This window comes from Cololabis saira, chromosome 24 (assembly GCF_033807715.1).
Source record: "Cololabis saira isolate AMF1-May2022 chromosome 24, fColSai1.1, whole genome shotgun sequence".
In the NCBI taxonomy this organism is placed as follows: Eukaryota; Metazoa; Chordata; class Actinopteri; order Beloniformes; family Belonidae; genus Cololabis; species Cololabis saira.
Genome location: NC_084610.1, coordinates 5,018,958 through 5,045,992, shown reverse-complemented (window position 1 = coordinate 5,045,992; position 27,035 = coordinate 5,018,958). Strand labels below are relative to the sequence as shown.

The window sequence follows — 27,035 nt, the reverse complement described above, 5'->3', positions numbered from 1 at the left end:
ATGCCATCTGGAAATCATTGAAGAACGTAATTTGCCTTCCACAAAAGGTCAGTTCTGCCAAGAAGAAGTTATACGTTAACATGATCAAGAAATACTACTATTTGAGAGCCAAAACTCATTTCAAATGAACAGTGGAACAGTGGGGGGACAGTGGAAAACTGCTCTGTGAGGGACAATCTAGCACACATTTTATGGTTTGGGGGTGCTTTAGTGGCACTGGAATTTTGAGCTTGTACATATGGAAAGGAAACATCAATGCTGAAAAATATATAAAGGTCTCAAATCTTATTTTTGTGGCTTTGCATCCTTCAGCAAGACATTGCCAAACGGGATATTGCATCTAACTGGAAAGAAATTGCACAGTCTTAACTATTTTTGCTGACATTAAGTTACTATTTTCTTTTAGTTTAAACATTTGATATGTTTTCAAAGGCCAATTTTCAATAATCATGGGTTCAACAGATTTGCAAGTCTTGCATTCATTACATTTTATTATTATTTTGCACAGTACCTGACATGTGGAGTTCCCCAAGGTTCAATTCATGGACCTCCTGTAGTTTAACATCTATGTGCTCCCACTCACTCAATTTATGAAAAAGAGCAATATGTGTTACCATAACTATGCAGATGACACACAAATCTATAAACCATTTCACTAGGAGACCATTATCCAATTCAAACATCAATCAAATGAATTGATCAAATTAAAGAGTGGAAATGCCAGAATTTTCTTCGGTTAAATGAAGACAAAAGAGAAATAATAGTGTTTGGAGCCAAGGAAGAAAGATTTAAAGTCAGCACTCAGCTTCAAGTAGTAAAGCTACAAACAAATAGCCAAGTCAGAAATCCGGGAGTGTTTCTGGACTCAGACCTGAACTTTAACAGCTACATTAAGACAGTAGTGAAGTCAGCCTAATATCACCTAAAGAACATTTCAAGGATTAAAGGACTGATGTCTCAGCAGGACTTAGAAAAATCGTTTCCATGCATTTATCTTCAGTCAACTGGACTACTGTTACGCTCTTCTCACGGGTCTCCCTAAAGAATCCATCAAACAGCTGCAGTTAGTCCAGAACTCTGCTGGCCGAGTCCTCACTAAGACCAACAGAGTGGACCATATAACTCCACTTCTTAGATCTCAACACTTAGATCTGTCACAGAATAGACTTTAAAATCCTGCTGTTGGTTTATAAATCTCTGAATGGTCTCTGGACAAAGTACATCTCTGATCTCCTGGCCCATTATGAACCAACCAGAACCCTCAGGTCGTCTGGGCCTCCTACTTTCTGAGTTAGACCCAAACACAGTGAGGACGCGTTCCGCTTTTACGCTCCCCACTTGTAGAGCAAACTCCCAGAATGCATCAGGGCTGCTGAAACTCTCAGTTGCCAAGGCTAAAAAAAACCATTTTACTTATTTCACAATGCACTTCAACCCATTTCTCATTTGTTTTATTATTTTTTAATTTATGTCTCAGTCTTTAATTCTGCTTTTAAACTATTTTATTTTTTTAATGCATTTTTTAACCCTTGTGCTGTCTTTGGGTCAAAATTAGCCAATTCTTCTATCCTTCTTTCCTCCTGCTATGCTCTCTCCTTCCTTCTTCCTTTCCTCTGCTCCTCCTTTTTTATCCTCCTTTACTCCTTTTTCTTCCTACCTCCCTTTAGTCATTCGTTCCTTTATTACCTTCTTTGTTTTTCCTTCCTTCTTTCCTTATTTTCTCCATTCCTTCCTCCTTCCCTTCTTTCCTTTTCTCCCTTCTTTCCTTCCTTTCTCCCTTCCTTCCATCTTTTCTCCCTTCCTTACTCCCTTTCCTACTTCCTTCCTTCTTTCCTTCTTTTCTCCTTTCTTCCTTACTTCCTTCTTTCCTTCCTTCCATCTTTTCTCCCTTCCTTCATTCCTTCTTTTCTCCCTTCACCCTCCCTTGACCCAAAGACAGCACAAGGGTTAAAACGTTTTTGTGTAAAGCAGAATTGTCTTGTACATAAAATGTGCTATAGAAAGAAACTTGCCTTGCCTTACTCTGACACTGGGGTTGTAGATTTGCCTTAATCAGCTTGTCGTATTGATGCATTTTCACTGGAAGGATTTTGTCCTAGCTTATTGTTCTAAAGCACTGCATATTATTGTTTCTATTTATTGTTATTTAGTTGCTTTAATAATTCATACCAACTCACCTAACAGTTAACGTTATAAGGTGAAAAACAGAGCCGTATAGATCCATGGGAAGCGCTGACAGGACGTACCGTGTCCTCCTATGTCCCTATACGCTCTGCCAACTCACATGTAGCTTGTGCTAACAGAGCATTTAAAAAAATAAAAAGGATGAATCATGCTTTCATAAGAGGTCTGATTCTGTGATTGCTCAGCAGGCCTCTTCGCGTATGACGATAACATCAGTCAGCCTGAATTACATGAAATCCAGTATTCCAGTCAACACCTGTTTGTCTTTCTGCTGCAGCACGTGATGGTTAACTCGCTGGGTTTATGCAGTGTGGTGATTTGTTGGAGAGAAGCCTTCATCACAGGCTTATCCAGCTGCCTTTGTGTAAACAGCAGGGTTTTTAAGGACACTGGCCATAGGTGTTAGATTTTCAGGTCAAAAAGGGAGCCCGGTAATATGTAGAACCACATAATATTCTTGACATGATTCATTTGTTGTCAAGAACATCTTTGTATAGTATAAAGTGGTTGATCTCTAACAACAAATCAAAAGGGGCCTCTATCAAATTAGAAATGTTCTGATCCATCCAAATCTGGATGAAGGGGTTTGCGCATATTACAGCGAGGATGATCCACTCAGCTAATCCTTATAATAGTGAGTTTGGATTCATCCAGTGACTTGACTTTATACACCACCCCATTTTTAATGCAGCAATGAGATTGACCTACCTTTTAATTCTGGATTAGATGGCAAAACTTTCCACTGTGGCCATATGTCTTGACAACATGCAGCATAATTTAAATATCCCTAAAAATATGGTGAATGTCTGTCCAGTATGTATCAGTCCCTTAATTAAAGACATGTTGGAGAAAATGTATATCTGGCATGCAGTAAATATTCTGTTGACAGTTTAAGTTTTGGCAGACCGGAGTAAGAACAGCTCGCATGTGATCTCTGGGAGATTAGAGGTTAGTGCCTTGGGTTTTAATCGGTACTGGCAAAAGGCATCCCCTGAAGGTGGCAGGCTCTGACAGGGCAGTGATCCCCTCTATCCACAAGAGTGAAATAAAGTACTAATCAGCAATGCTTACTATTCTCACAAACTAACTGATCCCTCGCTGTTGCAGAATTAAGTAGCACAAGAGCAACAAAAACAAACATGTATACGTGCAAGCAAGATCCTGCTCTGGTACTGATGAGCTCATCTTGGGTGCAAGAGGTCGTTCCACACATGTTTCTGCCTGGTCACCGCTGGAGGAAATTGGCAGCTTCTCACATTAATTTGCTCTTCAATTTGTACTTTTGAGAATCACTATGATTCTTTTGACAGTTTGAGGATGGACACCAATGAGGGTCGGGGTTTGTAATGCTATTTCTTAATCAAATCTCCAATAGAACATCTTTGTAGGTGTGATTGGATTTAAAATGATTGATCATGAGATGGCCAATGCATTTTTTTCTAACTAGATTGTAATCACTCAGATCCTTTCAGCTCCAAATGCCCCCCAGTGCTAGCCTGTTGTGCACATGGAGATGTCCTATTTCTGCTTCCAGAAATGATTAATTTATCAACAAGGATTAAATAACTGGCTTGTAAGCATGTTTTACCTGTATCTGCATAGATGCACCGAAATGAAAATTTGTGGCTGAAACCGAAGATAATAATAAACTATTGGCTGAATACCGAACAACACCGAACATGGTTTTTCAGCAGTTTTCATTTATTTTGCCAATTTTTTCACCATTGCATAAATGAAATAAATTTGATTTAGGCATGCTTTTCAAAGAAAAAAATCTTTTACAAAATTACAAGGTAGAAAATATTTATTGAACATAAAAAAATTAAAACATTTTAATTTACCAGCATTATGTTGTTTTGGTTCCACCTCCTGGTGAATGTTAGGTAAAATTCTTATGGGGTTAGTTTTTGGTTGGCCAACGATTTATGTAGTGCGCAACGTTACAGGAGGGAGCGGCCAGTCTATTTCCTTATTTTACAACGCCGTTATTAATTGTTCGTTTTTTTTCCCCACTTATTCCACCGAACACCGAAAGTGTTTTTTTGCCATTTTCGGCCGAACAATTTTGGTTACCGAACAATCGGTGCATCACTAATTTCACCTTCTTTAAGCTTCTTCCACACTTCCTTTTCTCTTATTCCTATCTCTTCTCACTCTTTCTTCAGGCCTTCACCCCACGCTCCTTGATTCATTGACAGTACCAAGCCCTGTTTAAAAAAAACTCACTTTTATCTCACAATTGAATTTATTAGCCGGATTATTCTTCAGCTGCCTTGATAAAAATGTTTTATTTTCGTGCTTTAAACTTGGCCCAGCCCTCGATGCTGACAGTTAGATTATAGTCTCACCCTGATGTCTCTCTCTGCCTCCCTGAAGCAGGACAAAGCTAATAGAGGATGTGGACGGCGCAGGCCAGACTTGCTCTTTTCCCTCTCCCCCTCTAATTTTTAAAGTGGTTTTGGGAACCTTAAGACTCCATCCTGTATGATTCAGTCTCACGTCAACCCCAGTGGTCTCCCTGAGGGTTGGCGATCGTGTGTGGGAGTGTCTCATCGCATCAGTTTGGGTCTACTGGTTTGCTTTTGTGGTTCAAAACAGCTGCAGAGCAATGTTATGCTAAATGTTAAAGCCTTCAGCAATAAACACTTGTTTCCTTTCAAAGCTACACCGCATTTCCAAAAATGTAATGTAAAAGAGTAAAGAATGAGTCAGTGTTGTAGTTGATGTTGTTAGTGCCTTTTATCGTGAGACAAAATACGCTAATGTTTCTGCATTGCTAAAACAGCTTGTGAAGCTGTTGTGGGAGCCATTAAAGCAACATTGGAGCAGTTTACTCATAAAATATGACAGTAAACGAGTATTTATTTGATGTTTTGTGTTTGTTTGGCCTCCAGTACACATTCTCGCTGTAGCTTCTGGGAAGAAATGTCTCCAATTCATCTCCTCTGCCCGTTAGCTAGTTGCTGGCAACTCCTGTTTGCCAGTGAGTCAGATTTGGTTTATAGTAGTTTTTCAGAGCTTTACAACCTAAAATAAATATAAGTTGAGGCTCATAACATATGTTTAAGACGTTGTTAGCTGTCATCAAAAGTTAAGTCACAGGAGAAGAATCCAAAACCATTAATATGCTAATACCAGAGAGCTGAAGGTTGTATTCAGTCACCACTATTAAAATATTTTAGTGAAGTTAGCCGAGGTTATAAAAAGATTAAATTGATAATAGCACATGCAAATAAGAAATGCATGTATTTAAAAAAGTATATGTGAATGAGAGACATTTGGTTTGAGATTTAAAGGTGCAAAGAGAGACTTTATTGTGAAAGGGCAAACTACTGATTTGCCACAGTTGTGGAGAATTTTTGTCTTGCAGAACATTTGTAGGGAAAATTTAATTTTTACTAATAAGTAACATGTCCAGAACGTGGCTGTAAGATCGAAGTCGGGGTCTGAATTAAATACAGAGCTACAGAAACACACAAAACTCTATCTACTGTCTATCCGTTGTTTGACAACTTATCCAGAGCAAAATAGATCTCAGGGTCTATGAATTTAAGAACACACCTGATGCTTCACCTGTGACTTTGAGTTTACCTTTTAAACAAACCTATCTGATTCCAGTTACATTCTATACACTCCATGTCCTTGAGAGGAACATGAACTGTTCCAATGTGTCAGTTGGTAGTAATATGTCACTGTAAAGAGGTCAGGAATGATCACCTATAGCTTATAAGCTACCAGTCTTTATTGCAGCGACCCTGAAAAGGCCTCTGATTAAAGACATTTGTTGTTTTAATCACCATGCTCCAAAATTGAAAATAGTTTTTCGGCCTATTTCTTCCTCTTAAAACCATCAGTCGCCTGCTTTGCCTTGCTCATGTTCAGGACTGGGTGATTCTTCCCACATCATGCCACAACGGTATGTCTAATGTACTATCAGGTATTTAAAGTGACACCAGGCACTTTTTTAAATGTTAAAGGAGCTTGAGGCTCCTTTTAAGAAAAGAGACTCTCTAGCGCCACCCTTCACCACGACGGCCGTTGGGGGTACTGCAGCCAACAGTGAAGCCGGCACGGGAGAACGGGGAGAACGCACATGCAGCGTCATGTGACGTCACATCCGCAGGACAGCGCGGGAAATTCGGGACCGAATTGCAGCACATTTTGCAGCACACAGCCTGTTCAAGGCAACGGAGAGATACACTAGAGGAAACATTCTTTTTGGTTTGGAACGCTTCATCTGACATTATTACTAGAAAACTTAAAATGTATACGGATTTTGTTCATAAATCCTGCCACAATCCGGCCTCAAGCTCCTTTAAGTCTCAGTTTCAATTTCATTAGAAGGGATATTTGATTATTTGTAGGAAGTGCTGTCTCGCTAGTCAATTTCAAAAGCCGAATATTAGCACGCCAAGGTCCACACCTTCAGCTGCTGCCCATAACACAACACACCTGGGGCCTCATCTATAAAGCTTGCTTGCGCAGAAAAAGCGCCTGAAAGATGCGGAAGCCGCCATCTACGCAAAGCCTCGGATCTAAAAAGAAAAAACTAACCGAAAAATCTGCTTATCTTTACGGCAACTTGGACCCTCCCGTAAGAATTTACTTAAGACACGTGGAACTGGCGACGCAGGCTGTGAGGTGGTGAAATGAAGCCAGATTCATGTCATACTCTTAATAATGTCATCACATATCACAACATATATCAGACTTAAAATAATAAAATAAAATAAAATAGCGCTGATCGTGTCTCTCTGTGTGTGAAGCTCAGTCAGTCAGGACTCTGGTGCTGCTGCTGCTGCAGCCTCCTCTTCACACACCGCTTTAGGACAGAACAAATGAGGGGCTTCGTAGAGCGTTTAGGGGCTCCACGGAGCCTCTCATTTCTTCCCTAAAGGGACACAGATATTTTTATATATATAATGAGTTTTACGCACGCGTGAAACCTTTAGGTGCGGGTGTAAGCCTAAATTATGGTCCCGCGTTAAAACGACGCAGAGCCTACGGCGTAGGGTACGCGGCGACGCGCAACCTACGCCGCAGACTCTGCGTTGGTGACGCAGAACCATAAACCTTCCCTGAGGAGCTCTGAGGGGAGACGGGAGGGGAGGAGGGGGAGCGGGGGGTGAAGCGGGGCTGCCGGGCCCTTCGCACATGGTGTGATTTGCAGTTAATGGCTGATCCTACCGTTAGTTTTTAAACTATAAAAAGTGGGGGGGACAAAAACATGATTTTGAAAAGACGGGGGCATGTCCCCACTGTTGCGCCGGGGCACTCACGGCGTTTAGCGCAGCAACGGCGTGCTGCCACTCACTCTCTTTATTTTATACTATTTATTTTTCTACTTTTACTGTGACCACAAAATAATGTCGTTTTCCTGTCCTCCACCTCATCCACAACATCTCGATCTCAGATCTCAGTGTTGTAGGAAGCCACTGCGCATGCTCAGCAGGCTCATTCATATGCAAAATGATTCCATTTTCGGCAGAAAGTGGGCGTGTAGAGGGCGGGATACCAGGCGGATTCACGTGCGCAACCTTCCAGCTGGACTGTGATTTATAAAGAGAACATTGCGTGGAAGTCTGCGTGCACGCGGTTTTATAGATCCGGATTTTTTTTTGCGCCCGCCATTTTCGGCTTTTGGGTGTACGTGCACTTTTAGTATGAATTCTACGCACTCCATTTTAAATGAGGCCCCTGATCTGCACGAACCCTCCCAGAAGAGCAAACCCATGTTGGTTGTTCAGTCTTGGCCTGGCTGGGCCTGATGGGTAAAGGCTGAGCCACCGGGTGCTCACCTACCATGTCCTCCTCCAGGCCTGGCTCCAGGGTGGGGTCCTGGAGACCCATGTCCGGGAGAGGGAAATGTGACTTGTTGATTTGTCTTCCTTATGTAAGGGAGCTTTCAGACCTGTGGCCCGTTTGTTTTGTTCTGATTCAGCGGCTAAATCGATACAGTTGTTTTGTTTCTCGTTTGTGGGGTTTGTTGTCACAAGGCAACCGTCTGTAGAGGTTCAAAGCTGTTAACAATTACCATGCGTGAACCAGCTGCTCTCTGATTGGTCAGAAATGAACGCGGAAGGAGTTTCCTCTTCTGTACCCCGGGAAAAACAACAAGCCCCTTTCTCAGAGAGGGCGCAAAGCGCAGACCGCCGCCGGCTTTCCCATCCATTGTGTGTGCTACCGGCGCAAGAGCGGGGCGCCTGCCGCAGCCCGAATTGAAAATTTTTTTAATTTCACCGTGCCGCGCTGGGACGACATCTCGGCCCGTCCAATAGGAAGAAGGTGGTGGAGGCTGCACCGACTCTTCTCCTTGCGCCGCGGTCGCACATACACATGAATGGAGTTGTTGGTGTCGGTTGCTGTGTGGATTATGTTCTCACTCCAAATAAAAAAAACGCACCGCTCCAGGTCTGGAATGGAAGCGAGCAGAGACCACCTCTCCTAGGAGATCTCGGCTCACTTGTTTTGTGCTGCATCCGAGCGCGATTGCTGTGTTCACGTATACCAAACGAATCGATCTTTAGTGGGAAACGCTCCCTGTTCCGGAACAACTGCTCCAAACGGGACAGGTGTGAAAGCATCCTAAGTCTAAAGTTGCTCTTAATCTGGCCCTTCCAAGACTAATTTGGGAGACCCTACCAGAGGAACCTGCCCCCAACGATGCAGCTCCTGGGATCATTCCACCACGATAAGGTGGCTGGAGGGTGAATCTCAGACACCGTTGTAAAAGCGACTCAACGCCCACACCTATAGAGGGAGTCTCTGAGCTAAAAATGGAAAGCCGTCCTGCTGCTGCTCTGAGATTTCGGCGGAGGCTCACGGCGTTGGGTATCTGACTTACAGAAAGCATCAACGGGCCTTCAAATCCTAACATTACTTTTGTCTGATTTACAATCTTTGGGTACATTTAATCAGTACATTAACGTGCAGTTTAGTCGAGCTATGGCTCAGGTACACTGTTAAACTGGACTCATTACTACATCACCAACCACAGTGGCCTCTTGCCACAACAGGCCGTGATAGTGCCCACTTTCAGCTTGGCAGCATCAGGCGTTTCCATGACAACAGTAGCTAGGTACTAGGCCAATTGAACATTTACATGTAGAGGTTAGGAAGAAGGTGGTGGAGGCTGCACCGACTCTTCTCCTTGCGCCGCGGTCGCACATACACATGAATGGAGTTGTTGGTGTCGGTTGCTGTGTGGATTATGTTCTCACTCCAAATAAAAAAAACGCACCGCTCCAGGTCTGGAATGGAAGCGAGCAGAGACCACCTCTCCTAGGAGATCTCGGCTCACTTGTTTTGTGCTGCATCCGAGCGCGATTGCTGTGTTCACGTATACCAAACGAATCGATCTTTAGTGGGAAACGCTCCCTGTTCCGGAACAACTGCTCCAAACGGGACAGGTGTGAAAGCATCCTAAGTCTAAAGTTGCTCTTAATCTGGCCCTTCCAAGACTAATTTGGGAGACCCTACCAGAGGAACCTGCCCCCAACGATGCAGCTCCTGGGATCATTCCACCACGATAAGGTGGCTGGAGGGTGAATCTCAGACACCGTTGTAAAAGCGACTCAACGCCCACACCTATAGAGGGAGTCTCTGAGCTAAAAATGGAAAGCCGTCCTGCTGCTGCTCTGAGATTTCGGCGGAGGCTCACGGCGTTGGGTATCTGACTTACAGAAAGCATCAACGGGCCTTCAAATCCTAACATTACTTTTGTCTGATTTACAATCTTTGGGTACATTTAATCAGTACATTAACGTGCAGTTTAGTCGAGCTATGGCTCAGGTACACTGTTAAACTGGACTCATTACTACATCACCAACCACAGTGGCCTCTTGCCACAACAGGCCGTGATAGTGCCCACTTTCAGCTTGGCAGCATCAGGCGTTTCCATGACAACAGTAGCTAGGTACTAGGCCAATTGAACATTTACATGTAGAGGTTACCTTAACTTCCAACCAGATTATCTGGGTGTTTAAGTTCAACTATGAGAAATGTAACTGAGTTTGATCTCAGTCGGATGGTTTGGTGAATGTAGAGTTAAGAATATGAGATTTGTTGCTAAAAAAAACATCCCAGTTTTGAAGGTAATTGATCTCCCACTGCCATTGCTAAAACAGGAAAAATGCTGCTTTTCATGTGTTAAAATAGACTAGAAACAGGGTTTTTTCTCTCTCTCTCTCTCATTCTTCCAGCTCTATTGTTGCATTCATGATGTCTGCATTTATTCCCTCTGACATCTCTGGTACTGAGACTGATGGACAGCTACACTGGGACCATTGTGAGCCTCTATAAATATATTTTATTTCATGTGGTTTGAGGTTGTGGTAATAAGCAGGGAATTTAGGGCTTTGGGTCCTTCTGGGTTGTATGATTTCTGCTCTGGTAGTGTGGCCTCTGCAGTCTCTCTCTCAGACCCCTTTCCTCGCCCTCGTTCCCCCTCTCTGTCTTTGTTCCAGTGCTGCTGCAGCATTTGGCCAAGCCTGCAAATGAGCACCAGGACAGAGCAATTATTCAGCATTGGGCAAACCCTGCACCCCTCCTTCACGCACACATACAGTCACACTGCATTCGCTGTCATGTTTGGGTGTTTCATCCATTCATAATCTAAGCAAAGACAGATAGATGGACACAAAGGGAACAATAAAATACTCTTCTGGTGGTGGTGGTGGTGGTGGCGTGTGAGTGTTTTTGCTCCTTAAAATCAATTCCCCCGGGACTGGATCAGCTTCATATCCCCTTTTTTAAACAGGAATTAATGGGATGTACGCACAGGTTTCTTGTGCTCCGACATGGCAGAGCTCAGCCATCCCCCAACCCCCATCTCCACCCCTCCCCGATGCAGTGCAGACACCGGCTCCGGCGCTGTATGTGTGTGTGCTGGCGGAGGGGATGCAAGGCAGCGTGCCGGTTGGCTCGGCGTGCGTATGTGTGTGTAAAAGCTGCAGTAGTGTGCTTGCCGGGGAAAACGCATCAGTCTGTCAGTGTGGCGCTGCCCCTATGACTCCCGTTCGCTGTTTCGTCTGTTTCTCATCTATTTTTCCTGTTTCTTTCTTCTCCTTGTCTCTGCAGAAGCTTTGCTGCCACCCCTTCTCCCTCTCTGTAGACAACAAGCTGGACCCACCTCACCAGGTAAGATGTAACACTGTTTATCCTGCATTATCAAGCATTTTTGTTTTTTAAATTTAGCTTATATCAGAGCAACAGAAAGGACAAATCGAATTCTGCATCAGTTTTAATAGCTACAGTTATAAAATGACAGTTAGAAACCTCAGGAGGCTTCTCCTTCTTCTTTCCAGGCTGTGCATGATCTTTAAATCAATATTTCCTTCTTCATTACCCGTCCTTTGTTGGCAGAGATTCTGTTTGCCCAGGATGGCCGCTGCTGACATATTCAAACAATTTGGTGAAAGGGCTGATGTTGTGATAAGCCAGAGGCTGTTTCTCTGTTTTGGTGACCTTTTAGTCTTTGTGACGTTCCTCGTCTAGACACCGCTGATTATTCAGCATCTTCACAGTCTGAATAATCGAAGCGTGTTGCCGCTTTGCACGCGTTCAAAAATAAATGCATTCAAGGTGTCCGGAGACCCAGATGTCCAGAGATTTTCGTCTCCTCAGGGTGATGTGAGGCTGAGACTTGGATGGCATGTGGCCGTTGGCGGGGAGTGACTCATGGCCAACAGACTGTTGGTGGTGGTTTCTCAGTGGGAGTCGCACCAGGCTGAGCGAGACCGCAGGACACGTTACGCTCCCTCTCAGCGTCAGCAGGCCTGGCTGTCACAAGCTCGCCGACAGCTTGGTTGGGACAAACCAGGCAGCGATGAAGTGATCAGAATTTTGGTTCCCTCGTTTGCCCTTTTCTTGCGCTTTTATCCCTCTCGCTGTGTTCATTCTTTGCAGGCATGTTCCTGATTTAATCTGTTTTGTTGTCCAATTTATCTCCCACTCTTTCTTCCATTTGATATATATATATTTAATGTTTTCCTTCCTGCAACCTCCAATGGTTAAACTTGAGCTGCCTGGGAAAGGCTGAAATGAGCCAAGATGGAAAATGAATGAGTTGTTGGTGAAGTTTTTTAGTTTTGGAAGAGCCAAAATGACTTGAAATGAGGGATATTTACCCCAGACAAGTCTTACTCAGTTCAAACTCAAAATCTTACCAGAAATATTTGTCTTATTTCTAGTTAAAATGTCTCATTTTTAGTCAAAAAATCTCATTACACTTAAAACAAGAGTCATTACCAGAATAATAACTTGTTATTTGACAATTTTCACCTGTTTCAAGTAAATTTTCACTTGAAATAAGTAGAAAAATCTGCCAGTGGGACAAAATGTATCTTCTTATTACAAGCAAACAAATCTTGTTCCACTGGCAGATTTTTCTACTTATTTTAAGTCAAAATACAGGTGAAAATTGTTGTTTTTTCCAGTGATGGTTGTTTTAAGTGTAATTTTGACTAAAAATGAGACATTTTAACTAGAAATAAGACAAATATTCTTGTTAAGATTTTGATTTTTTGCAGTGTAGGGACAAAAAAGGTACCAAAACTGTTAATTATTTCTATAAATCCACACAAATAGATTGAGACTTTAGACTTGGGATGTCGGTTTGATGTAAATTTTCTCGTTGGAGTGACTTCATATTTCTCTGACAACCAACCAGCCAGCAATTAGTTGCCATGGCAGCAGACGAGCTTATCTCTTGATTCATAGTTCATGGAGAATCTGATCTACTGAAACATGACCCTCCAAGCTGACAGTATCAGAACCCTCAGCTGCCTGATTTAGGCACCTGATTGTCTTTTTATGTGTAATCCTCAAACCTTAAACTCCCTTCCGCTGAAATCAATGGCGTCATCATGAAAAGATCTCTGAGAAAACTCTTTTGGTGCCTAAAACTGATGCTGGTTTGTAGTGATATGGTCCAGAACAATTGGTGCTGAAATGATTTGAAACAAAGTCCATTCATTTTTCCCCCTTCCAAGTTATTATGTTGTCAGTCGTTTGATTCAGTCCTTCTGGAGAGCATATAAAAGGTGATTTTATACATTTCAGGCGTCTAAGACACTTCTTTTTATTCATGAACCAGGTTTCAAAAACCTCTTTCCAGCTCAATCTTTTCCTCAAAATGCATTTAAAGTGCTACAAATCAAAAATGGTGATGATATGATGCAAAAAGGAGTGGTTGGTGTGCAGTTCTGACACACGGTGGTGGAAGTGTTGTGGTATGGGGATTCTCTGCTCCCTCGTGAACTGGCCAGCTTATTAAAACTGGTCAAGCTACTGCTTAATACACACGTTTTTTGAAGAGAATATGAGGTTTTGCTGAAACTGTTGTGGGTTCTTTCAGCAGGATCATGGTCGGTCCACCAAGAACAAGCAGAATTGACTGAGATTTAGACACCAGTGAAATGTTACGAGAGCATTACAAATGTGATGTAAACACCAAAAATCATTTTGCAGCAGTTAGTTGATGGGAAAGTGTTTTTAAAAAAATAATTTAGCTGATATGGGAGCTAATGGACAATTATGCAAAACACCTACACAAAGTTGTTTTAGCTTTTGCTGGAATAACTGAATTTGGTCCCTTTATCACATATACTGCTGTTTAAAGTATGAATTTTTTTGTGTTTCATATGTTTGCGTGCAAAAAACCTAGATTTTTCCACTTGGCCTTTCCATGACTGTGTGCTAGAAGTCAATGTGTGTCACATCTGCCCCACTCTCCCTCCACCCCGTCTGTCTGTCCATCTCTGTTTCCGTCTGCCTGCATGGTTGCTGGGCAGCTCTCAGGCAAACTGTCTCCTTTTTGGAAACCAACTTGGGATGACAAGCCATGGCGTAGGAGGGGATGACAGAGGGGGCAAACGTGCCCTTCTCCGTCCTCTTTATTTTTGGGATGCAAAAAAGCGACTTTCCCCCCCCGCTGGTCCTGCACTGCCTCCTCTTCCTGCATCCTTCGTCGAGTCTCGTTAAGCTCACTCCCTCAGAGCGAGGTCGACGTTTATCCGAGGACATTGTTTTTCGTATAGTCGACCAACTGTTGCTGCGTTTGCATGGCAGGAGGAGTGGGTGGGAGGGACATTGCTTTGGAGTCAACTTCACTTTCTGGGTCCAACTGTCGTTAGTCAGCAAGGCTTTTGAGATGCTTTGGAAATGCTTGTAGGTGTTTAGTGGGATGCCAAATGTGAAAAATAAGGCTATTGTTTTCCTTCATTACTGATTCGACTCCCTCACGGGGAAATCCGGGTAATTTCAACAGTCATTCAGTAGCTAAAGCAACATTTCTCATCATAATCCTCTCATGATCCAGTGTTTCTAAACCAGTCGGACGTTAACATCTAGGTTATTTAAAGGGGGATAACTGGAGAAAGGAGAGTTATTGAGAGAAAACCCTTAGGAGGTACTTGATGACTGTTGGTGCAACTGTAATGTTTGCTTCTGGCCTCATTGAGGAGTGTGTGATAGTGCTCTATAACATAAAATACCCCGAAGAGGTGTGGATTAATGGTGAGGACAGCTTCCTTTTCAGTTGAAGTGAGGAGAAAAAGCAAGAAAGTTCATGGGATAAAATGAATTGATACCATTGACACTTTGAATTCAAAAGTCCATTATTCAATTCAATTTTATTTGTATAGCGTCTAATACAGGGGTCGGCAACCCAAAATGTTGAAAGAGCCATATTGGACCAAAAACACAAAAAACAAATATGTCTGGAGCCGCAAAAAATGAAAAGTCTTGTATCAGCCTTAGAATGAAAACAACACATGCTGCATGTAGCTATATTAGTTATAACTGGGGAAGATGTTTTTTTTCATTATGCACTTCGAGAAAAAAGTCAAAATGTTGAGAAAAAAGTTGAAATGTTGAGGAAATAGTCAAAATTTCATGAAAAAAGTCAAAATGTCGAGAAAAAAGTCGAAATGTCGAGATTAATGTTAAAGTACAATCTCGAGAAAAAAGTCAAAATTTCAAGAAAAAAGTTGAAATGTTGAGAAAAAAGTCAAAATGTCGAGAAAGTCGAAATGTCGAGCAAAAAGTTGATATTTCGAGAAAAAAGTCGAAATCTCAAGATTAATGTTGAAGTACAATCTTGAGAAAAAAGTCAAAATTTCGAGAAAAAAGTTGAAATGTTGAGAAAAAGTGGAAATGTCAAGATTAAAAAGGAAAGGAAAAAGGAAGACCAGGGCGGCGCTAAAGAGCCGCATGCGGCTCTGGAGCCGTGGGTTGCCGACCCCTGGTCTAATACAACAAAAGTTGTCTCTAGGATCTTTCCAGAGACCCAGAACATACTGTAAACCCCCGAGCAATTATTACATAAACAATGGCAGGTAAAAACTCCCCTAGTGGGAGAAAACCCTTAAGCCAAACAGTGGCAAGGAAAATATGACCTCTAATGTACGGTAGTGACAGAAATGTATTTCTCTTGGTCTAAAAAGTTTCCAGGATCAACAAAGACCAACCCCTTAACCACAGAGGTCCTCCCTCAAACAAACTTTCACCATCCTCACATTCCTGACGGGGAAAATAAAAAGACGGCCCCCGGGCACAGTTTTCCACCTCTTTGTGCAAACATGTTGATTGATTAATGTGCATATGTGGCTCTCAGGACACTAAAAGTAAAGACGGGTGGCAAAACTGGTCCGTATAGAATACTTTTAAAGTACCAAAATCCAGCACCTGGTCCTGCCGGGTTTGCATAAGTTTTCATCACATGTTTTGAAGCTTGTATGTTATGGACGAAGAGTGCCTTTTATTTTCTGTCGATGAAACACAAATTTCTATGATTTAGACAGAAAACACACTAAAGGTTTGGCCCAAAAGGCAGATATTTAAAGAGAAAGCGTGATTCAAAATGACACGACTGTGAGCACCACCAGGCATTCCTGCACACTTTGGTGTTAGATTTGCTTTTGTGGAGTAAAAACTTGTCAACATATGGGTGAGTTAAAAACAGGTTAGGGTTTTGATTTTCTTTGGAAATCCTGGTCTGATTTTTGTTTTGGATAAAGAACTAATATATTTTCCTCCATTTTGATGAAAGATTGTGGCCTGTTGAGAGAATTTGAATTTTCCGCTTCATCTACTCTGCTAAATGTCACACCGACTCATGAAAATTATGACCATTCATTTCTTTTAATGGGAATATTTGCGGATAAATCATTGGTTATTTTAGAAACACTGCATGACAGGTAAGAGGTCACAGGGTACGTCTATTGTCCCCGAGCAAAGATTTGTTGTGCAGACTGCAGAAACTAAAAAGCAACAACTAATGATTGTTTTTGAGTCTGTTTGCTCCGCATTCTGGCTAACTGTATCCATGACCAGATGGCATCATCATAAAATTATTAAAGAGAGGGTGGCTTGGACCCGCCAACACGGAAGCAGCCTCCTCATATTGTACGGTTTGTTAAGATCATTCAGGCTCCCAATTGAAACCATATTTCCTGTTGCTTCTTCTCATAAACAGGATATTGCTCTCCTTTACTCCTGACCTGAACTCAGGTCAGACTGGGCAGAATTTTATAAAAGTGTTTTACAGTGGTTTCTTTACTCAGTAAAACGATGTAACTTTGCACAGATTTTGGTGACAAAGGTGAGTTATTACTGAAAAAAACCAGGCTGTTGAATATTTGAAGAAAGGAAACCTTTACAACCTTTACATAGATATGGGGGTGGGTCCATTTTTAGTTATTTGTGGTAGATATGCATCACAATAATGCTTTTCCTTTTCTGTATTGATTCTGTATTGATTCTGATACTTGGATTTTGGGGATTAGCTGATACTGAGTACCAGTTGATACCAGTCGCCTAATGCTAAGGGCCAGTCCCAATCCCCCCCTACTCCTACTTTTCAGCCCTACCCCTACATTTTGCGCGTTCCCATGAGGGTAGTGGTGTCCCAATTCCTCTTTGCATCTAGGCTAGTGCTAGCTAGCATCTAGCTAGTGGACATAACGAGGGCTAGTGTGTATCAATCTAGCCCTTAAAAGTGAGGGATTTCAGATTCTGACTCACCGACCGAGGGCCAGAAAGATTTCCCAGAATGCTTTACGTCATCATTTGCAGACTGAATCAAACAAAAAAACATGGCGGACATTTCAAATTTTTAGTGAATAAAATCAATATTTTGAGTTAGTTTCTGCATAAAAATGTGTTTTGATTACATTTCTAGTGAGAAATATATATTTTACTTTCATAATATTCACTCAGTGAATGTACATAATCACTTGCTTGTTCGTTGTTGCGTTGTATCTTCAGATCTCGCCAGAATAAAGGCTAATTTATGGTTCTGCGTTACACCAACGCAGAGCCTACGCCGTAGGTTACGCGGCGACGCGCACCGTACGTCGTACCCTACGCCGCAGGCTCTGTGTCGATTTAACGAGGAACCATAAATCAGCTCCCGAGCCGGCGGCTCTTCTCATCCCGAAAATATCTGATCAAATTTCTTAACAGGCGTTATTTGGATAAACTGAGTCCAGGTTGGATCTTAACGGTTACTTTTACGCCTGAAAAAATATTAAAACTTAATAAAGTGGCATATTAACAGCGCTACAGCTGAAATTAAAACAGCTTTTATCTCTGGGCTTCCTGATATGGTGTGACGTTTGTGCAAACGTAACTACGCAGTCGCTTACGTACCCGAACGTAAACCACGCAGTGACGTAGCAAGTGGTGTCCCAATCCCTAGGGAAGATTACAAGGGCCCTACGCCTGTGGCTTCATTTTTAGGGCTAGTGGTAGAAAGTAGGGGGTGTATTGGGATTGGCCCTAAATATCCAGCCCAGTCCAACAACCCACGTGTCAACTCTTCACCACTTCTGGGCTCAGAAAAGGCCATTTTAAGGGAGTTTTGCAAAGTTTCTTGGCTTTTAATGGACTGAGGAATTGGGATGGTGCTTGTAAAAATTACACACCATCAGATGGAGCAGAAAAGCTTTGAGTGGCGTTGTTAAGTTGGTCATTGCTCTGAAGTAAAGTGCTGGTGACTCAGTCCTTTTCTTACTGCTGGAACTTGAAATTAGGGGACGTGAGTTCCCTAGGAACTGTTTCCAGAGGAAACGCATAGATATGTGGGAACAAATAGGACAATGAAAAGACATTTTGTTATGAATTTTTTTTTTTCTGTCATGGTTCTCGGTTGGAAAAAGTGGAGTATTTCAAGTGTGTTAACTGTGGCGTTTACTGTCATCCAGGGCCTGTACTGGTGAAGAGAGAACTGGAACAAAATGCAAGATTATTTACTTGTTAATCTATGTTTTTACCCACAAAATCACGGGCTGTCGGTCGTAACTGAAAGAACGAGTGGTTGAAATCTTCCAACACCTCCATGGGAAGGTGTTGGGAGTGTCCAACTGGGAGAAGACCCAAAAAATAGGACACTCAAGAGGTTATATATTCCAGTTTTCATTGGGAAGGCCTTGGTATTCCTTGGAGAGAGCTGAAGGAGGTTGTTGGAAGGAACTTGGTGCCTCTCTGCTTAGGCTGCATCCTCCATGACCCAAACCTGGAAAAATGGAGACTAATGAATGGATAGACAAATACTCCTTAGAAAAACTAGTGCTTTGGAAATTTGTTCACAATCAATGCTTGTGCCCGGACATGCTCATTTTCTTGTATTTGCATCTTTAAATCAACAAATGAGCCTCTTTTTTGACAGTTTAGCCCCACAGCTGTGTTTTTGCTTTCTATCTACAAAGTTGTACTGATCAAATCAGCCACACTGTCAAATGAAAGAGAGTCGGGATTAGAAAATATCAAAATGGTTCCTATTGAGCGAGCTGGTGATGAAAAGATAATGGGCAGTCAAAATACGTTGCACCATCTATGAAATGGTTTTGAAATCAGAAAATTATGTGGAAGACCAGCACAGGAGCGTTCATATGAACGAGTTCCAGTTTCCTCGTTGCAGTAATTATCCAGAAAATAAAAGGAAAGTGGCTTTTAGTTGCATTTATTTAAATTTATTCCCCTGTTTGCAGTTTCTATCACGGTATTTTAGTGCACGCTTGTAAATACCCCTCACCTCTGGCTTTGATGCATTAAACATGCATGTGTTTGTGTGTCTGCATGGAAGTGTGTGTGTGCTGCCCTGAGGGAGAGCGTGTGTGTGGTTGGTTGTGTGTGTGTGTGTGTGTGTGTGGTTGTGTGCGTGAGTTGCTCTGTGTGTGGGGAGAGGGAGGCTGTCTGTGTGAATTATAGATGAGGAAACGGGGGGGTGATGGTGAACTATAAAGGGAGGAAGCAGAGAGACCTCAGAGAAGAGGCTCTGACAGATTTGCTGGCCGGACCCCCAGACTTGAACCACAACACGCCACCGACATCGACTGAGCAAACCACCCCGGCCTCAACAGGCACATCAGCGCCATAAATCAGTTCAGGATTGGCTTTCCTTTTACAGTTACAGGGAAAAACTTTGTGTTTTTAATTGGACTTGAACTTAATTTGTGTCATCATAAACGACACCCTCTGAAGGAGAAGCCGAGATGAAGATTTAGATTGTAAAATAAGACCGGCTGCCTGGTTCTTTCTAAACAGTTTTTTAATTTTGTCTAAGAGTTTTACAGCAATATCATCTTTGCTTTGTAAGTTTAGTGCAGAAAACTTCTACCAATGAAAGAAACACAGATTTAGGGGATTTAGGGAGTCCCTTTTTTTTTTAAATGGTTTAAAAATCAAACTGTTCATGCTTGGTGTAATGATTGATGAGTTTCCTTAATTGCTTCCTGATTTTTGAACCCTGCTGGTCTCTTATCTCTCTTTAAATGGGGCCATTATATGAAAATATTATCTTTTCCTTTTCTTAAAGGGGACCTATTATGAAATACAGTTTTTTTTCTTGCTTTAACATATATAAAGTGGTCTCCCCTCAGCCTGCCAACTCAGAGAAGGAGGAAAGCAACCAAATTCTGCAGTGTCTGTACGTCCGACTATCACGTATAAAACTATAAAACCGTGTAACTGCATGCGAGCGTCCGACTATCGTAGCACTGCGTAACATCGGACGCTCTCTGTCCATCTCCCTCCAGCAGCTGCCACTTTATTGAGGTTTTTGTAGTGAAATGAGGAGGAATCATAGAGATAACTTCTCATTTCAACTAACTGGATCAGCCGTTCCTCATCATGACTGTTTCCTACAGCGCTTTCAACCAGCTTTCAACGCGAGTGACAGGAAGAAAATAGAAGCAGGGCGTCTGAAAAATGTTCAGCTCAAAACGGCGCATCGTGCTGCGTCGCTGCGGCCAGTTAGGACAGTCCAATAGAAAACAAAGCAATGGAATTGATTTTGTTGTTGACACTCGCTAGCTCGCATCACATGCATGACACGGTAACTCCGCCGTCCAGAGCTTCCACCATTTTTTTCGTAGCGGTGTATCGCGTCATTCAGGCAGCCAATCAGCACAGAGCCTCATTATCATAGCCCCGCCCACTCAGAATCCTGCATAGATAATGAGGTTAGAGAATGGGAAGATAAAGACATGGCTCAGAGGCTGGATTTCTAATTTATTTAGCAAAAACAATCAAAAGCTTGTTTTTAAGACATTCAAGACCTGTTTAAAATAGGTATGAGAAACCATTATAGGTCCCCTTTAAGTGTGTTTATCACGTTTGTCGTAACCCACTAGCACAACTCCGTCACTTTGTTTGGGTGGTTTAGGTTTAGAAAATATTGGATTCACTGATCAGTTTGGGTTTTTTGCAGGGTACCGGGACATCACCTTGTAGGGATCACGCTGTCTTTGCAGTGTACAGGAAGTAGATGCCACAAAGCTAGAACCGCAGCTTTAAAAGAGCCACATCTTGTGGAACAGTGGAGGTGGAGTGAAATTGAGTGACTGACTCCACCCCCGGAAACAGTTTCTTATGAATAGGAATAATTGTAAGATTTTGTAAGACTTTTGTAAGAGTTTCAGCGGTCGCAGCTGCGTCTCATCTTCTGACTCAGTTGTCGATTCTATACGGATATCAGTTCTTTTTGTTTTCTACTCAGCATGAATCAAGTTTGGAGCTGGTTCAACTTCAGGATCTTTGTAAGAACTGGTTTACTTTTTCCAGCACGGCGGCTTAGTGGTTAGCAATGTTGCCCCATAGCAAGAAGGTTCCTGGTTCGATTCCCGGGCCTGGCAGGAGTTCCCTCTGTTTGGAGTTTGCGTGGGTGTTCTCTTGGTATCCGGCTTCCTCCCACAGTGCAATAAATGCACGCGAGATTGATTTTTCTAAATGGCCTGTAGGTTTTTAGGACTGATCTCTAGACAGGCATTTGATCTACAGTAACTGTCTTTTATGTTCTGCTGCAAACTCTGCTGTTTTCTGTTGTTTAGATATTTTTTTTATATTTTGCTTGTTGTACGGCGACCTTGAGTGCCATGAAAGGCGCCTAACAAATAAAATGTAGTATTATTATTATTATTAGGGCCATATTGTATCTGTAGGAGTTCTCGTTCTCGTTTTTTTTTTTCCGACAAAATGAGGGCCTTTTTGCCCCCATAAACGTGCCCCAAAAGTCACCAAATTTTGCACGCAAGCCAGGCCTGGCAAAAAATGTGATATTTAATGGTTTGCATTCATGGGTGTGGAAAAACGGCTCAACAGCGCCCCATAGAAAACTTTGTGCCTCAAGCCCCACAATACGGTTTGACGTACATGCACGAAAATCGGTACACACCTGTATCATGTCGCAACTTAAAGAAAAGTCTCTTGGTGCCATGGCTGAAACCCAACAGGAAATCAGCCATTTTGAATTAATCGTGTAATTTTGGCGCAATTTATGCCATTTCTTCGGCCGGTTCTTCGCCCAAACCGTAACGTGCACCCAGGTGTGTTATACATCAAAATGTGAGTCTCCATCCTGCGACGATGCGCATTACTTTTCTCAGTCAAAAGCGTTACCGTGGCGGTACACGATAGACGTCAAAAGGCGCGCCGCCCCTTCATCTGATTGGTCCATATTTGATAGTTCCTACTTTCTGCCATAACTTTTGAATGGTTTGATATAGAGAGTCGTGGGTGGTGTCATCCGCTAAATGTCCAGGCCTGAAGAATCTACATGCAAGTAGAAGCACAAGGGTGCGAGGGCCCGTTCATCGCTGCTTGCAGCTTTAATTATTATTATTATTAGGTGTGAGTGAGGGTGTGCAGGGTTGTCTGTATATTTGGGCCTGCGATGGACTGGTGACCTGTCCAGGTGAACCTCCCCATGTAGTGTGCAGTGATCGGCCCCAGCAGACCCCCGGGACCCTATGAAGGAGCCACGTCAGTCCTACAGTAATCTCTTTTAATATGGTCTGAACTTTCCTTTGCTGAACTCTCAACCATCCTGCACAGAAGACAGAGATCAGAGAATATCCCGAACCGATGCTGCAGTCATGCCAACGCTTGTAAATGTCGTTGGCGTTTGATGTGCAGACTGGTGTCTCCAGATGCTGATTGGTATTTACGAGCTCCGCTTCAAGTAGGATTCATGCCTGGGGTTTTGAACGGGATCCATTGACGGCAGCAGGTAATATTTATCAATCAAGATGAAAAGGATTAGATTCAGTTTAAAGTGTGAATGCTCTATGCAGTGCGTCGGGGAACGTTCACAAAAACTGATGGACGTTTTTAAATCGGACGAAAGATGCTCCGGTTGTTTTCGTGTTTTTAAATATGGTGGTGTAAATGTTTTAGTTGGACGGGTTGATATCTCGTTTGGACTTTGGCCAACAGTCATACAGCAAGGAGATGGTCTCCTTTTGAAGACTGCTTTATTTTGGTGTCCATTCTTTAATTCCCTTTCATCAGCGTCCTCTTTACTGTTTCAGCACAATACAACTTCACGACGGCTGTCACAATGTTTGGATTGGTCCCAGTCAGACTTCCCCTCGCCCCCATCAGGCCCGGCGGAGGTTTGGGACCATTGTTGCCCCAGTTTTCCTGGCTCTGAATTGCTACTTTTTCACGGTTGTCCGTCGAAAAAACAAAGAGTTGGTTATTAACTCTGAACCAGAGCTGGAACCACTTTGGCGGAAAAGACCTCTCTGTGTTCTTTGGACCAGCACGTCAGACATTTAATGCAGAGTGAAACAGAAACGGGTAATTCTGGAAAGCTCCTTGTGCCGTTTTCTTCTGTCGGATCGTTTTAATGAAGTTCAGCGAGGATATCAGGCCTTTTAGCGCAGCGCTGAGATTAGGATTCATTTCCTGTTTGCTTAAGTTTTGATGAAGAGGACAAATCTGTGGATTAGGTCTGACCTCCTTCTCCTTCCTCTCTTGTGGCTCTCGCTGCCTTCTGCATGACCTATTTGGCCTCGTCTCTCCCACATGAGAGGAGCAAGGTCAGGTCATAACCGAGGAATAGCATGAAGTGTCTTCTACCTTTCTAGGACTCAACAGGACATGGTTGTTTAACGGAGGCGGACCGAGTCGTGGATGACAAATTTGATTTCTTCACAATCTTATCAGTGTTGCATCCTTTAGAAGCTGCAATTAATGACTTTGGAGATAAGATAAGATGCATCTCAGAAGCTTTGTGGGATGGCAGGCTGCAGGAAGTGGTGGCCCGTTGCCATTTCTGGACTTTCAGAAGGATAAAAACACTGAGCAAAACGAAATGTGCATGTTTAAGTTTCCATCCACCATCGTGTTGAAGAGATGGATGTTTTCTGGAGAGAAAATTGAAAGAGTGATGACGTTTGTCGAGGGGAACTTTGGGTTTTTATCAAAAACAGACCAGCTGCTGTGCAACTTTTTTTTCCTTTGTTAAACAAGTGGCTTTCAGTCCAGTGCTGCTTTTCCTGTCACGCTCCTGATATTTCTGTTCCTTCTTTTTCCCCTCTTATGATACTTTATCTTCATTCATGATATCAGCTGAGCTTCACTTTGTAAAATAACTTGCATCTTCGAAGTCTTCTTCTCTCCTATCGTTCACTGAACTCGTTTCCCTTGCTCTTGTATCTGCTCATCCAGTTCAGCAAACTCCAGAACACACATACACAAAAAGTGGTTTAGTGAGTTTAAAATCCTCTCATGCCCACTAATGTTTAGTTTAGTGAAGACGAATCACATGTGTATTCCTTCATGCAAGCATTTTAAGGGAGGAAGTTAGGATCTTGTATATGGTTAAATCAGTTCCTAGCTGAGATATTACCCAGTTTTGAGAGCAAATTAGACTGAAAAACACCAAATTTTAAAAGAAAACCAATACATTTGTGATGAACAGATAGAGGAAGTAGAGTCAGCTGAATTATTCTTTAATAGAGGAGTGGAAACCCTCATCTTTTCTGTTCTGAATTCTGTTTCACACATTTTGTTTCTCAAATAAATCAGCTTACTTCCCATTAGAAGAATTTCTCTTCCATCCTCTATCTAAGTGCTGGTTTTCCCTCCCAACAGTGCTTTCACTTTCTCTTCATGTTAACAGGATACCCTTGCATCAGCATCCTTACAGTCCCAAAGCTGCATAAATGTGCAAATCTGTCCTTCTTCACGGGTGTTTTCAGACTAAACTCCTCATCCCCTGGCTTAACCGCAACACACCAATCCAAGAATCTGAAAAAAATCATAAAACCAGCTCACCAGGGGATGATTATTATTACTTATTTGAGAAAAATAAGCACTTTGATTTTAGTTTTGGATTATCCCTTTTGGGTATCCCCCCCGTCGTTGCCTTGGAAACTTTTCCTCTACAAACATATGTTGCATCTGTTTTTTTAAGTCTTTCCTGCTACCCACAGTCACGAATCAATAGCCTAACTGCTTCTTCTTCTAAGTTTGCGGCAACAGAAAGAGATCGATATGCATGCACTAGCACAGGCTGGATAGATTAGATCGTGTGTGTGTGTGGCTTTGCTGGATTATTGTTGCTGGCAGACTCAGGTGACAGATCTGAGCCGCCTTGTTCCCTGCACGCCTCATGTGCAATAGTATAAAACGCAATCCCGGATAGCAATGAATGAATATGGCTCAATACGCCGTTTTCTTTGGCCCACATTTGCCCCTAAATGACAACGCTGACTCCACATCAACGTGGCTGCCTCAACTCGACCACAAAAGCAGCAGACATGGCCCAAATAAGCTCGTGTATAATTGGCGCCACATCCGGCCAACGTGTAACACTTGCCAGTGTCATAATTAAGTCACAAGTGCCAGAAGTAGCCCAGATGAGGATGAAATGTGTCCGCTGGGATGGAGGCGGTTTGTCTGAAGACGCTCCCAATCTGATTTACAAGTAGCTGGGCTGGTTCTGGAGTTCAGATCTTTTCCCTGAGGCAGAAATCTCTACTCAGTGTTAAACTGTTTGATGTACTAACATGTATTCTGTGTTTTGTTGGGTTTTTTATCCACACAGCTCTGAACAGACACTCCAGCTCAACAACTCGATCCATCGTTGAAGACAGCTCTTCAACTCAGGTAAGACAAAGACACTTTTTTGCCTTTAAACCGACCTAAACCATTCTCATCTGCACCGTGTTAAACCAAATAACCTCTACACATACGACACAATTCATCCAAACCATCAAATGTGATGAAACTTAAAGGGGACCTATTATGAAAAACAGGTTTTCTCTTGCTTCAACATATATAAAGTGGTCTCCCCTCAGCCTGCCAACTCAGAGGAGGAGGAAAGCAACCAGATTCTGCAGGGTCTGTACAGCCGCCCGGATGATCCACTACTATAAAACTATAAAACCTATAAAACCGTGTAACTGCATGCGAGCGTCCGACTATCGCGTCGCACTGCGTGACATCGGACGCTCTCTGTCCATCTCCCTCCAGCAGCTGCCACTTTATTGAGGTTTTTGTAGTGAAATGAGGAGGAATCACAGAGATAACTTCTCATTTCAACTAACTGGATCAGCCGTTCCTCATCATGACTGTTTCCTACAGCGCTTTCAACCGGCTTTCAACGTGAGCGACAGGAAGAAAATGGAAGCAGGGCGTCCGACAAATGTTCAGCTCAAAACGGCGCGCTGCGCTGCGTCGCTGCGGCCAGTTAGGACAGTCCAATAGAAAATAAAGCAATGGAATTGATTTTGTCGCTGACGCTCACTCGCATTGCATGCATGACACGGTGTAAAGGCTGATTTATGGTTCCGCATTACACCAATGCAGACCCTACGCCGTATCCTAGAGTCTGCGTCGATTTAAAGCAGAACCATAATTCAGGCTTAACTCCGCCGGCCGGAGCTTCCTCCATTTTTTCGTAGCGGTGTATCGCGTCATTCAGGCAGCCAATCAGCACAGAGCCTCATTATCATAGCCCCGCCCACTCAGAATCCTGCATAGATAATGAGGTTAGAGAATGGGAAGATAAAGACATGGCTCAGGGGCAGAATTTGTCATTTATTTAGCAAAAACAATCAAAAGCTTGTTTTTAAGACATTCAAGGCCTGTTTAAAATAGACATTAAATGCCATAATAGGTCCCCTTTAAAGTACATTTGTGTTTAAGGGTTGTAAATGTTGGGTTTTTAATCAAATACTGGAGGAGTTATTTCACTTCCTAATGATCCCACTTTACAATAATGAGAAACAGTAATTCATCTTAGGTGTATCAGAGTTAATGGAGTGAAATTGGCCGATGAGCAAAAAAGCCCTGATTTGATTTTAATTTTAGCAAATACAGTCATGATTATGTATCAGAACTGAAGTTAAAAAGCAACGAGTACTAATGATCACTGCAGTTGAAATTAAAAGGCAGATTACAACAGGATCTCTCACCTTGATGGTACTCAAGAGTTTAAACATATACTGTATTCTGCAGGAGGATGAAGCCTGTAATTCATCTAGGAAATGGTACATTGATATCCGATGAGTAACTGTGCTCAGAAAGTGAATGTGAGCAGTTTTCCAGATGCTTTCACA

General features: G+C 42.6%; 1 protein-coding gene across 13 annotated transcripts in view; it reads left to right on the top strand.

Moving 5' to 3' along the window:
* The window catches only part of LOC133424852 (microtubule-associated protein tau-like), a 92,325-nt gene that overhangs the window by 27,263 nt on the left and 38,027 nt on the right, over positions 1-27,035 (top strand). For 11 of the 13 annotated variants that reach the window (XM_061715399.1, XM_061715396.1, XM_061715398.1 and 8 more), the window contains exons 2-3: positions 11,263-11,322; positions 25,520-25,581. The gene's annotated coding sequence lies outside the window, so the exon portion shown is untranslated. Of the gene's footprint in view, positions 1-10,452; positions 10,472-11,077; positions 11,112-11,262; positions 11,323-25,519; positions 25,582-27,035 lie in introns of those variants that run through there. The other 2 variants (XM_061715389.1, XM_061715388.1) reach the window with 2 other exon arrangements.